Here is a 12,904-nt window from a genome sequence, read left to right as displayed (position 1 = left end):
ATAGATGATAGATTAGATTAGATAGATAGATAGATAGATAGATAGGAAAGGGAGAGAGAGAAAGGAAGAGAGACATAGACAACAAAGAACAGTGAGGATGGAAAGATCACTTCTGGCAGAAGGGTGCAGAGGCAACTTCTTGGAAGTGGTAGCAGATGAGCAAGGCCTTGGGGGACCAGAAGAATTTGAGCAGACAGAGCAGGAAGAGAAAAGCAAAAGCAAAAAACTGATGTTGGGATAGCATAAGTCACATACAAGGAATGCACTGTAGGAGTAATGGAAAATAGACCAGAAAGCTAGGTTATGGTCAGATTAAGATGGATCCTGAGGATGCCAAGGAGTGTGGATTTGGTTTGGCAACCACTGGAAAAACTCCTATGTTGAGACCAGGGTGGTTATAGAGTCAGAGCCATATGATAGCACAGCTCCTGGCAGGGTTTCTAATCACTTTCAAGGAGTCATGGGGGAGCAGCAGGGAGGTGAGGGGCGTTTGAGGGGCTGAGGACAGTGGCTGTTTACAAATTAGCATAGAAATATTTTAGTACATCAATCACTGGTCTAGCTGTACCAGTGTTCGCTGGCTCAATACTGGGCCTGTCAGTGGGCTCTCTAAACCCACTCCCTTTGGCATATGTTTCATATGGTCAAGATGACCTGTTTCACTAATGAATGAAATTTCCAGGTCCTTGGGTTTCATCTTCTTTTGTACAACTCTTTTGTGAAATCTCTTTAATGAACTTCATAGCAGGGAGTTGTGAAGTCCTTCCTTAGGCTGCAACACTGCCTTCTTTTTCTTCCACAGTTCATATCCTGGGATTGTGTATGGCCAGTTAGAATGCTGGTGACCATTCCTAGTTAGGGCTGAACTACAGAAGAGAGAGACCATGGAATGGGAAGGAAGAGATGAGTGAAAGCAACATTAGGAAGCAAGGATCCAATAGGATTCAGTTACTGAATGACAAGGGAAGATGAGGGTGAGAGAGAGAGAGCAGGGGGGAGAGAGAGAGAGAGAGAGCATTTCAAGGCAGAGTTCAGCTATTAAGCTCAGGTAACTGGAAAAAAAAGTAGCAGCATTAATAGCACTAGGAAAGATGGGAGAATGAGCTGGCGTGGGGGGAAAGGAAAAGGAAAAATCAAATTCATTTTAAACAAGTTAAGTTGGAGGACTCCAAATGGAAATATCAGCAGGCAGTTGGGAATGTGGAAGACAGCCGGGAGGAGCTGTCAGAACCAGAGATAAAGATTTGAAAGACGTTACACTGAGAACCACAGGACTGAAATTGTGCAGAAAGAAGGAGATGAGCAAGAAGCTCAAGATAGAAACTTGGGGACCTGCTTGCCTACCGGGTGGCAGCAGGAAGAAGTGAAGGAAGATGGAAGGGGGAAGGGCATGGTGTGGAGGGGAGGTAGGTCAGGGCCTTGGCATGAAAGAAGCATGATGCTGAATGAACAAATGAAATGAATGAATGAATGAATGAGGCACCAAGAGGGAAGAACTGGACAGATACAGTAATGGGCTTAATGGGCTTTTTTCCCCATTTTAAAAAAAATTTATTCAGATGTAACTCACATATAATTAACCCATTGGTAGTACACAATTCAATGGTTTCTAGTATATTGACAGAGTTATATAGTCATCACCACAACCAATTTTAGAGCATTTCATCACTCCAAAAAACCCTATTCTATTTATCTATCATATCTCAAACTGCCATGCCCCTTATTGTAGGCAACTATAATCTACTTTCTGTCTCTATAGATTTACCTCCTCTGGACTTTCATATGAATGAAATCTCAGTTATTGGTCTTTTCTAACTGCCTTCTTGCATTAGCATAATGTTTTCAAAGTCCAACCATGTTGTAGCATTTACTAATAGTTCATACCTTGTTGTGGCCAAATAATATTCCATTGTATGAATATGCCACATTTTTGTGTAGTTCATTCATCAGTTGATGGACATTTGTGTTGTTCCCAATTTTGGCTCTTATGAATCATGCTACTATAAACATTCATGTACAAGTTTTCGTGTGCACATTTGTTTTCATTTCTCTTGGGTATATACTTAGCAGTGAAATTGCTGGATTGAATGGTAACACTATTTTTGACTTTTTTAAGGAACTGCTAGTCTGTTTTTCAAAATGATTGCACCATTTTATATTCCCACCCACCCCCAGTGTATGAGGGTTCTAATTTTTCCACATCCTCACCAACACTTGTTATTTATTTATTTTTTTTGGTTTGGCTTTTATTTTTTTTTAAATAATAGCCAACCTAGTGAATGTGATGAGGTATCTCATTGTGGCTCTAATTTGCATTTTCTTAATGACTCCTTATGTTGAGTATCTTTTCATGTATTTATTGGCCATGCATACATCTTATTCAGAGAAGAATCTATTCAGATCCTTTGACTGTTTTTTAAATTGTGTTACTTGTCTTTTCTAATTGAGTTGTAAGAATTCTTTGTGTATTCCGGATATAAGGCCCTTACCAAATATAAGACTTGCAAATATCTTCTCCCATTCTGTGGGTTGTCTTTTCACTTTCTTGATGGTGTCATAGCAAGTTTTTACTTTTGATAAAGTCCAGTTTATCTATTTTTCCCTTTTCATTGTTTGCCCTTTTGGTGTCATATTTAAGAATCCTTTGCCAAATCCAATGTCATGAAGATTTACCCCTATGCTTTCTTCTAAGAATTTTATAGTTTTTTTTAAATTAATGTTTATTTGTTTTTGAGAGAGAGAGAGAGAGAGAGAGAGAGGATGAGGCAGAGAGAGAGGAAGACATAGAATTCGAAGCAAGCTCCAGGCTCCGAGCTGTCAACACAGAGCCCGACATGGTGCTCGAACTCATAAACTGTGAGATCGTGACCTGGGCCAAAGTTGGACACTTAACTGACTGAGCCACCCAGGCACCCCGAGTTTTTTAGTTTTAATTTTTATGTTCATGCATTTGATCCATTTTGAATTAATATTTTATATAGTGTGAGGTAGGGGTCCAATTTTACCATCATGTGTGTTGATATCCCATTGTCCCAGTACCATCAGCTGAAGTCTGTTCTTTCCCATTGAATTGTCTTGGGTATCCTCCTCCAAATCAATTGGCCATAAATTTGAGGGTTTATTTATAAGCTCTCAATTCTGTTTTCTTAATGCTTGCCATCCATGCACTATTCAAATATTTGTATTTATTTGTTTAAATGCTTGTTTATTTATTTTTAAAGTTTATTTATTTATTTTTGAGAGAGAGAGAGAGATAGAGCATGTGCACAAGCAAGCAGGGGAGGGGCAGAGAGACAGGGAGAGAGAGAATCCCAAGCAGGCTCTGCACTGTCAGCATGGAGCCCGATTCAGGGTTCGAACTCACGAAATGTGAGACCATGACCTGAGCTGAAGTCGAGTCAGATGCTTAACTAACTGAGCCACCTGGGTGCCCCTAATATTTTTATTTTTATGTTAAAGTATAAATGTCTTCTTCTTGACTTGTTGACCCGGGCCAGTGTCATTTCCCTTAGACAACTAGCTACCCTGCATCCAAACAATGCCTACCAACCTCGTACAGTGGCCTTTTAACTTAATGTCCCTCCCTGCCAGCTTCCTCTTATCTGAAGGCCACACTTAAGCGTACTGGCTCCCCACAAACTGAAGTCACCAGGTTTTGGCTCAGCGCTATGATTTACACTTGGCCAAACTGGACTCATGAAGAGCTAAATGAGAACTAGGTAAAAGATAGGAGGATAATATTTTACAGCAGCTCATTTTCCATGGAGCAGGGCAAGTGGGGAAGGAGAGAAGGAGACAGGAGAGAGCAGAAAGGACTAGAAGGTGCTGAGAGAAAGGGAAGGAATAAAGGAAAGTACAATGGGGTGAAGAATTGAGGAAGGGAGCTTATTCAAACTCTTAGCAATCACTTGGTTGAGTGTGCCCATAAGCCAGCATAAGTGCAGAGTGGCCAAAGTGTAGGTTTGGGCAGCAGAGAGACTCATGTCTCCATCCTGGCTCTGTAGGTCAGGGGAACCCACATTGAGAATCACTTGTCCGAATTTTTAAGGGTCAAGAAAACAAAATGTCACCCATTGGCATCTTAAATTCTCAAGTGAAAAGCCTTCAAATAAAGGCTCTGTGACTCAGTCATCCCCAACATAGACACTGTGCACCATTTGAACCTCACTAATATCATCAAAAAGAAAAGTGACTTTAATTATAAATTTCTGGAATGTAAAATACAATCCAGCCCAGTCACCATTATGAAAGCATCTTTCACCTTAAGGTAACCCCTCATTTGCTTCAAAACAAAGAAATCTAGAGTGACATGTAGTAGCACATGCATGCTAAAAACATCAAGTGAGGTTGTCCGTATTACAGAATCATGTTCACTGTCAATGCCAGTGTTACGCTGGAGTCACTGAGAAAAGCTTCTTTATCACCAAACCCTCACAGGAAAGCATACTAATAAAATAATGCTTGCCCATACGAGGAAATTCATAATCTGTTGCCTTCTTGGGAGGGGCTATAAATAGCTCCTTGTAGAACATTTTTCCATAATTAGCTTTTCACTTCAAGTGAACCAGGTGTAATAAATTTCATATCACTAAATTTTCTTCCTGGGCAAAGGACATGGTAGGTTATGTATTTGTTAGTATAGAAACAACTATTCAAACAACACTGAGCAGGAAGTCAGAGATTTCAAAAAAATGAGACAGAAATGGAAACCACTCTGGAAAACAAACTGAAAATGCCCACATAAGGTTGATGTGCTCTTACAAACAGACACATGTAAATGCAGTAAATTGCCTCTTCTTCGTTCTTACATGGGACATGAGCTGAGAACAGCCAAAGACAATGGTCACTTCTGTGTCAATCCGGCTGTGTTTCTGCCCTGTGCTTAAAGTGTATTCCTCACACTTGTTGGAGAAACACGTGTCTCCACAGCTTGCCTATGTGCCTTCATGAATGAGGCTGAGAGCAAACACCTTACAGAGCTGATGTGATTTCTTCCACCCTTGTATGTGCTTTAGCCCTGACTCTGCAGTTGCTCTGAAATCCTCTCAGCTAATTGCAGGAGCTGAAAAACCCCTCCCATCCTTCTGGCACATTTACAGCTCACCCACATTTGCATCCCTGGAACCTTCCTTCCCCTGCTCCCAGAACCCTGTACACAAAAGACTTCTCTTCCATTCCAATTTTCTACTTATTTCAGGGCCAGTGTTTCTTCCATGTTGCACAGGCTCACCCGAGATGGCTGTTTATTTAAGGTGAAGTGGTTTAAATACCTCTTTGAAACACTCACCATTTGAGTTGAGTATTTCCCCAAGAAGACAATCTGGTTCCAGTGAGAAAGGCTAATACCCCCAGCCACTACATTAACCAGAAGGGTGACCAGAGGTATGAGCTTCTTCCCTGGGCAAACCTTCACCAGTCCTACTCTCACAGGCCAAGAGAGGGAGGCTTGACCAGCACCCAAACTTAACTTTCCCCACGGGAACTGTCTCCCTTTCCCAACCTGCAGCCTAGAGCTGGTCTGAACATAACATATGTTTACAAAAGGACATGCCCGTCCCGCTATCACCAAAGTCCAAACAGAGCCCTTGGAGAGGTGCCAATATGCCAATAACACACATAGTGACCCACTGACTTTATCTCCTTCTATGAATCATCAGGACCAAGTGTTGCTCTTTTGCCAACTCTAACCCTGCATCCTGAAGTGCTGTTTCAAACACTTGGAAGATAGCTGCCTCAAGAGTGGAATAAAGATATTAATAACCGATGTCCTGAGAGGACCAGAGAAAATGGAGACAAGAAGTATTCGGCGATGTTAGCAGCACATGCTGCTTCAGCATCGTTATCCAGCAAGAGCTCATGGACAGTGAATGATGCCTCTGATAAGCTTTGTGTTGGCATCTCACACAGCTGAGTGCTGGATTGGGTGGGAGGGATCGGGGGCCTGGCAGTCTTCGAGCCAGGATCAGACCCTGCCTGCCACGTATTTGCCAAGTGACTGAGGGCACCTTGAGCCTCTCTCGGTCAGATTCTTTATCTGTTACCTGGAAATCATAAATCACTTTTTTTTTTTACAGGGCCTTATAAAGATGAAATGAGGTAATGCAAATACCTGGCACGTAAGCATTAGATAAATGTTACCTTTTAGTACTTGCAAACATGATTTACTAAAATATCATTAAAAAAAAAAAAACCTCTTATCCAGACAATGGAATATTATCCAGGGCTAAAAGGAAATGAGCTCCTAAACCATGAAAAGACGTGGAGAAAATTTAACTGCATTTTACTAAGTGAAAGAAGCCAACCTGAAAGCCCACCTACTATGTGATTCTATGACATTCTTCAAAAGGCAAAACTGTGGAGACAGTAAAAAGATCAGTGATTGACATGGTTTAGTGGGGATGGAAGGATGAATAGGTGGAGCGCAGAGGATTTTTAGGGCAGTGAAAAATGCTGTATGATACCATAATGGAAGATGCATGTCACTATACATTTGTCCAAACCTACTGAGGGTTCAACACCAAGCGTGAGCCCTAATGTAAACTATGGACTTTGGGTGATAATGACAGGTCAGTGTAGGTTCACTAAATTGGGACAAATGTCCCACTCTGATAGGGGATGTTGATAGTGGGGGAGGCTGGAGAGAGGGAGTCAAGGAATATATGGGAACTTAGTACTTACTGATGAATTTTGTTGTGAACCTAAAACTTCTCTAAAAAATGAAGACTATTTTTTTAAAGATTCTCTTTAGAAGAGAAATGAATAGGATCTAAAATCAAAATTTATTATTAGAGAAAATGCACATGAAGGGACTTCCTCTACAGACTTAACTATAAGGAAAGATCATGCTCAAGTGCCCATATCACCAGTAGTCTTACCATCTCTTCTTGGGATGTGTGTGTGTGTGTGTGTGTGTGTGTGTGTGTGAGTGTGTGTGTGTGTGTGTGTGTGTGTGTTTTGCGTGTTTGCATGCATGCACATACACATGTATGATTTCCTCCCGTGGTCCTCAGAGGCAATGCAATTAACTGGCGGCAATTGGCTGAAGCTTTGGAGCTTTGTCACCTCCAGACTCCTCCAGCCCAGATTTCCTCCCTGGGTCCTCCACACCAGTTTTGTAAGGAAATCTTACTTCATTCTTGAGTTTGCCAACCACATGATCTAATAGGCACAGGTGCCAAGTCTTCACTCTACCAGGCGGGCTGCACAAGGCCTTGATTGTCTCCTGGTAGCATCCTCAGGCCCACAAGAGAGCCTGCTGCAGTGAATGAATCACCACTCTGCACTTTTCTATTGCTGTGAAGCTTCTGCAAACCAAAGTGTTCAAATTCTAACCCTGACATTTCCATTGCAAAGTGTATATTCTTGAATCTTTCTGCTATGGGTGCCCATCATTGAGTCTCTGATGATTGGGCTCTGAGGCCTCTTCATCTTTACACTGACCTCACTTTCCCTTCTGCCTTGGCTGCTTCCGTTTCCTTCCCTTAGCATGATGTGATTCTACATAATGCCACATAGTATTGTGTTTTCTTTTTCTTTTTAATTGTAGAGTGAAATCTGCTACTCAGAGATAAGAATCCATAAAGGGACTTCTGGACACCCATTTAAAAAAGAAGGCCCTCTATCATATGATTATTCAGAAAAACTGTGGTGATGTCATCTGGCATAGAACTCTGGCCTTATTGTCTACCCTAAAGTTTCTGTTGAATTTACTGACTATCCATACCTAACGTGGGCCCCAAGCCTTGAGCTGGTGCTATTATTATTGTAATAGCCCACGCATTCTTGCCTGTATGTAGCAGCACATATGGACACCTATAGTGTACATATTTTGAGAATTTAATTGGATAAATGTTTTAAATTAGGGTAGGCCCCAGATTCAACTTCCATGATGGAAAAGAACATCCAATTAGATTGCAAAAACTGAATTGTTTCGCTGATCTTCAAAGATTGATATAATTGCAATTTAAAAATTTGATCTCCCTCCCCATAAAGTTTGATTCTTTGAGACTTATCTGAGATTCCTGGATACACTATTGCAACATTCAATGAAGAAAGCCATGTTCTTTTAAAGAACTAACTGCATCAGACTTGAGAATTTCCCCAAATTGGCAATGCAGTTTTGAGTGGTTCTTTTACTCCATGCTGCCCCTCTTGAACAATGTATAGATTATGATCTAGTTTGACTTGATATCTAGTTGATGGAAAGTCCTGGTATCAGTGTCATCTCCTCTAAGAAGCCCATCCTGATTCCTTCCTTTGAATACACAGGGCATTTTGTCTTCTGCCATTAGCCTTATTTGGCCTCATCTTTTTTTTTTTTTTTAATGTTTATTTATTTTTGAAAGAGAGAGAAACAGAGACAGAGACAGAGAGAGACAGAGTGCAAATGGGGGAGGGGCAGAGGGAGGGAGACACAGAATGTGTAGCAGTCTCCAGCCCCTGACACAGGGCTCAAACTCACTAACTGCAAGATCATGACCTAAGCTTAAGTCAAATGCCTAACTGATTGAGGCACCTAGGCGCCCCTGGCCTCATCTTTATCCTGGCCTCTACCCTGTAAATACTTCTTGTACAGAAACTGCTGTAAAGTTTCCCTTGATCCCTCACAGGCCAAGTCCAGCCTGATTCATGCAAGCTGTCAACAAATGCCGATAAAAGGAACCGAACAGTCAAATGCATAGAATGAATTGCAGGTAAACTTTCCTCTTTGATTCTCTATGTTTTGGGGGAAGGGCACATTCTTCTGAGGACACTGTGCTCTAGTCCTGATTGGGTTCTGTGCTGCAGACTCCACTTCCCATTATGGTCAGACAGATGTCCTAACCAGTCGGATTAATACTAGGAGATGAGATGGAGTCTGGAATGAGTGCAACCACTACATATACATCATCTCCACAATTAAAAGGCAGAAACCACACATTTGGTAGGATACCTTACTGGGCAACAGGTAAAAACAGACCATAGCAAACACATTTGTTGCACTGCAGAATTATTTGATGCATTATTACTGTAGTTCATTTGTTTCCTAAAAGATCATTTAAGGATTGTTCAACTAGTTCCCAAAAGGGAGGAGGAGGGAGTTGGAATCTCTTTCAAAGCAAGAAAGGAAGGGAGGTGGCTTTAAAGTCTGCATTGAATCAGCTTAAAAGCACATAACTTTATCCTTTAGTAGATATCAGTCAGGCCCATGCTTTAAAGGCAGGGCAAAACCTACTTGCGTGAAGAAAAAAAAGCAAATCAATCAATCAATCAATCCAAAAAATTGTTTTCTTTTTTCAAAACCGTAATGTGTCAAATGCCTCCTCCTCCTTGAAAAGCCCTCCAAGTTAGAAGCAAGCCTAAGAAAAACGGCTTCTCTTAGGATGCTCAAAGTTCCTTGCAGCTGATTATTTTTCAGGAGGAGAATTAGACAAAAATAATACAAGTGGGAAATAAAAAGAGTGACCTACTTTACAGGGGGGAAAAAGGAGCTCTGTGTGAGCGTTTTGATCTAATTGACGGTGTGGGGTTGCATGCCCAAATAAGGCGCTGTTGGTCGAGTCTGCGCGGGAGAGGGCCTATCTCGAACTCGAGCCTAGGAGAGGATAAAACAAGGGCCCTGGAACTGGTGGGCAGGGAACCCCAGTACACTGGACCGACTGGTGTTCAGAGGAAGTTCCCTAGGAGATTCCTTCTGGCCACAAAACCAAGTATGATAGAAAAGGACCGGTAGGGGCGCCTTTCTTTTCAAGGGCTACTTGCTGGAATGTGCGAGGGACCGAGGGACATCTGAAAAAGCCTGCTGGGTGCACAGCACCGCGCCAGGCGCTGTACTTCGGTGATGTTAGGGAAGAGGTGACTTCCCGGGGCTAGTGGGCCTCTCCCCTCCTTTGGTTTCTCCCCCCGGGGGCGTCTATACCACGCCGTGGAGGGAGGTCTGCGAGCCCAGAGGAACCTGGTCACTGTTCCAGGCCTCATCGAGGCACAGGATCTCCCCTTTTCACCCAACGCTGTCTCGGGGCCCCGAAGAGTATCAAACCACAGCTCCTGGCTCCGGGGACTATTTATGTGCATCTGTCTCTATTGGGCGTTTGCTGCGGGAGCCTCGGTGAAAGCCTCCCTGTTTTCTCGCGCGCGCGCCGCTCCAGCTTCTCCTTTTCTTGGATTCTCGCCTGTCTCCTCCCACAGAGGGAAAAAAAAAAAGGTCACGTATGTTTGGAAAAATATGTAGGTCAGTGGAACATTTCCTGCACTGGTGCAAAAGGAGAGGAGGGCAGGGAGGGAGGGGAGGGAGAGGCAGAGCCGAGCTCCGAGGGCGCGCTCCTGGCCACAGCCCCCTACCCCACGTGCCTCTGCGGGGGGGGAGGGGGTGCTGCAATTAGCCGTTCCTTTCCATCCTTGACCCATTTTCCAGACCGGCTATGTTAGCCTTGGAAGCGACACCGATTATTTCTCCCCAGCAGGCGCTGCAGTCCTCCCTAGAACAGCACTCTCCAGCTTCTCCCCCAACCCCAGTGTCCAACTGCCCCCTCCCTCCCCGCCCCGCCGCCAACGCTCATTGAGAAATCGCAGTGGTCCGCTCGCGGAGACGCGCCCTGTGCCCGGGCTCTGGCTCCGCGCTCAGACCTGCCCCGCAAGGACGGTGTGGAGGGGACGACAGTCGTGTGCTCGTCCCCCTTTCCCCCCAACGCACGGGACAGCGGGGTGGCAGCGGGCTTGGCGAGGGTCTACACTAGGCAGGAAGGGAAGATTGCTTGCCACCCCCAGCGACAACTTTAACGGGACTTCAGCTGGCAGCCCCGCGTCCGCCTATCTCCCCTCTCGACCAGTTCACTTCTAAGCACACACACCCCCACCGCGCGCTCAGTTCCGACCCCGCGCCCCAGGCCGGACTTCGCCGCGCGTCCCTGGCAGCCCAGAAGGGGCGGGGGCGGCCTCGGGCGCGCGGGTGTCTAGGCCGCCCAGAGGAGCTGGGGGTCCGGGGGTCGCAGGATGCGTATCCCAGGCTGGGTCGGGGCCAAGGCCCGGCGTGCGGCCAAAAGAGACCCGGCAGCAGGAGCGGAGGGAAGGAGGAGGAGGCGAGGGTGGAGGAGGAGGAGAGAGGAGGAGGGAGGAGGGAGAAGGGAGGGGGAGGAGGAAGAGGCGACGGCAGCTCTCCCCACCGGCTCTACGTGCGGAAGAGTTTGCCGCGCGAGCAGCCGGCCTCCTGCAGGAGCCGAGGGACCCGCGCGACGGCGGCCAGGGAGCAGCGGCCGCGTAGCTCGGAGACCCGCAGCCGCGGTGGCGGCGGCGGCGGCGGCAGCGAGAGCAGCGCCTCCCGCCGCCGCCCGGGAGGAGCTCGCCGCGCCCGCTCGCCGCCTCGGCTCCCAGCGGCGGCGGCGGCGGCGGCGGCGGGAGGCGCGTCTCCCCGGCCCAGTCCGCGCCCGGCCCCGCGGGGTCGCCCCGGCCAGCTCCGAGGTAAGGGGCCGCGCCCGGGGACGCAGGGAACCCGGGTTGGAAGTCCGTGAGCGCGGGGTCGCGGGACTCGGTCACCTGCTAGTCGGCGCGGTGAACGCGCGGGGCGGGGAGGGGCGCTCCGACACGGGGCTGCGCGGCGCGGGGGTCAGGGGCGTAGAATGTTGGGGCCCCACCCCCACCCCGGGTCCCGCCGCCCGGGACACCGCGTCTTGCAGGACTGCAGCGGCGGCCGGGCTGGTGTGCTCCGTGTGCCTCTCGCCATAGGAAGCAGAGGACGAGGCACCCCGAACCTCAGGATTTGGGGGAGCTCAGAGGATACTGTCAGGGTGGGTAGAAGCCGTGCCCAGGTAGCAGCCTGGAGGCTTGCCCAGTGGCCTCTCTGGGCCCCACTGCGCGCCTTCGCGAAGAGTGGGGAGCCGGGTAGCCCTGGAGGGTGCGGCGTGCGCGCCCCGGGCTCGCGATCTCTCTGGGTCCCTAGGTCGGAATTGTTTCCGGGCCCGATTGGGTACTTAGTCTGCCCCAGGATGTTTAGAGAGCGTCTCCTTGCCATTGCTTCCCAGGTTAGATGCCGTCGAGTTGATTTGATAGGTGTGCCCCCTCCCCGGGCCGAGGAGGAAGGCACACCTTTGACCTTTCTATAGAGCTGCGCAGGGTCGTTAACCAGAGGGTAGGGACAGGTGCCAAGGTGCTAAATTAAAAACTAACCCGCTCCTCTGCCTGCCACTCCTTAACTGCTCAAGGTAAGAAAGTTTGTTTTCAGCCTTGTGATTCATAAATAATTAGTAACCAGTTTCGTAGATTAAGCAAGATGGAAACCTTAAAAATACATACGCACTTCCAGAAAGTCTAAAAACTCCCAAGGTTGTATCCGGGAGTCTTTAGTTCAGGAAGTTAAAAGCCTCGGGACTCAACAGGTGTTCAGAAGGGGTCCGAGAGGGGAGAGCTCTGCGTGTTTGTCTTTAGTACATGCTCCTTTGGTATCGTGCCCCAAATTCGTTGAATTTGTTGGCTTGTTTCTTTACAGGTATTGAGTAGTTATTAACTTAAATAGCAAAGATGAACTCATCATTTATGACCATTTAGAACCCAAACCTTCTTTTCCTTAATAGAAGGGTTCTCCCCGTTTGGACTTGCCAGATAATTAGCTTTAAAGCAGTTCCTGGCAAGGTGCACTCTGTCCACGAACCTCTAACACTAACTTAGTGCCTGACCAGTGAATTGACTAACTAATTATGGCTTGCATTAAAGCACAACTGCCCTTCTTGGGTGGGAGGCGCCGGTTCTAAATTCAAGGGCAAGTTCTAGCTCTTTCTATCACAAAGATTTCCTTAACGGGAGTGTTTGGCAAAAATAATCCCAAAATGTCTTTTAAAATAACCGTAGAATAAATGAAATGTTTAAAAGCGTTATTCTGACCGGGGCCACTATTTTGCAAAAGAGAAAAAAAAAAATCTCTGTTTCATTACAC

General features: G+C 46.3%; 1 protein-coding gene across 5 annotated transcripts in view; it reads left to right on the top strand.

Moving 5' to 3' along the window:
* Positions 1–11,334: 11,334 nt before the first annotated feature.
* The window catches only part of NPAS2 (neuronal PAS domain protein 2), a 160,321-nt gene continuing 158,751 nt past the window's right edge, over positions 11,335–12,904 (top strand). For all 5 annotated transcript variants that reach the window (XM_043603143.1, XM_043603142.1, XM_043603141.1 and 2 more), the window contains exon 1: positions 11,335–11,436. The gene's annotated coding sequence lies outside the window, so the exon portion shown is untranslated. The remainder of the gene's footprint in view (positions 11,437–12,904) is intronic.

This window comes from Prionailurus bengalensis, chromosome A3 (assembly GCF_016509475.1).
Source record: "Prionailurus bengalensis isolate Pbe53 chromosome A3, Fcat_Pben_1.1_paternal_pri, whole genome shotgun sequence".
NCBI lineage: Eukaryota > Metazoa > Chordata > Mammalia > Carnivora > Felidae > Prionailurus > Prionailurus bengalensis.
The sequence above is the reverse complement of the archived record's forward strand: the minus strand, read 5'-3'. Positions and strand labels throughout refer to the sequence as shown.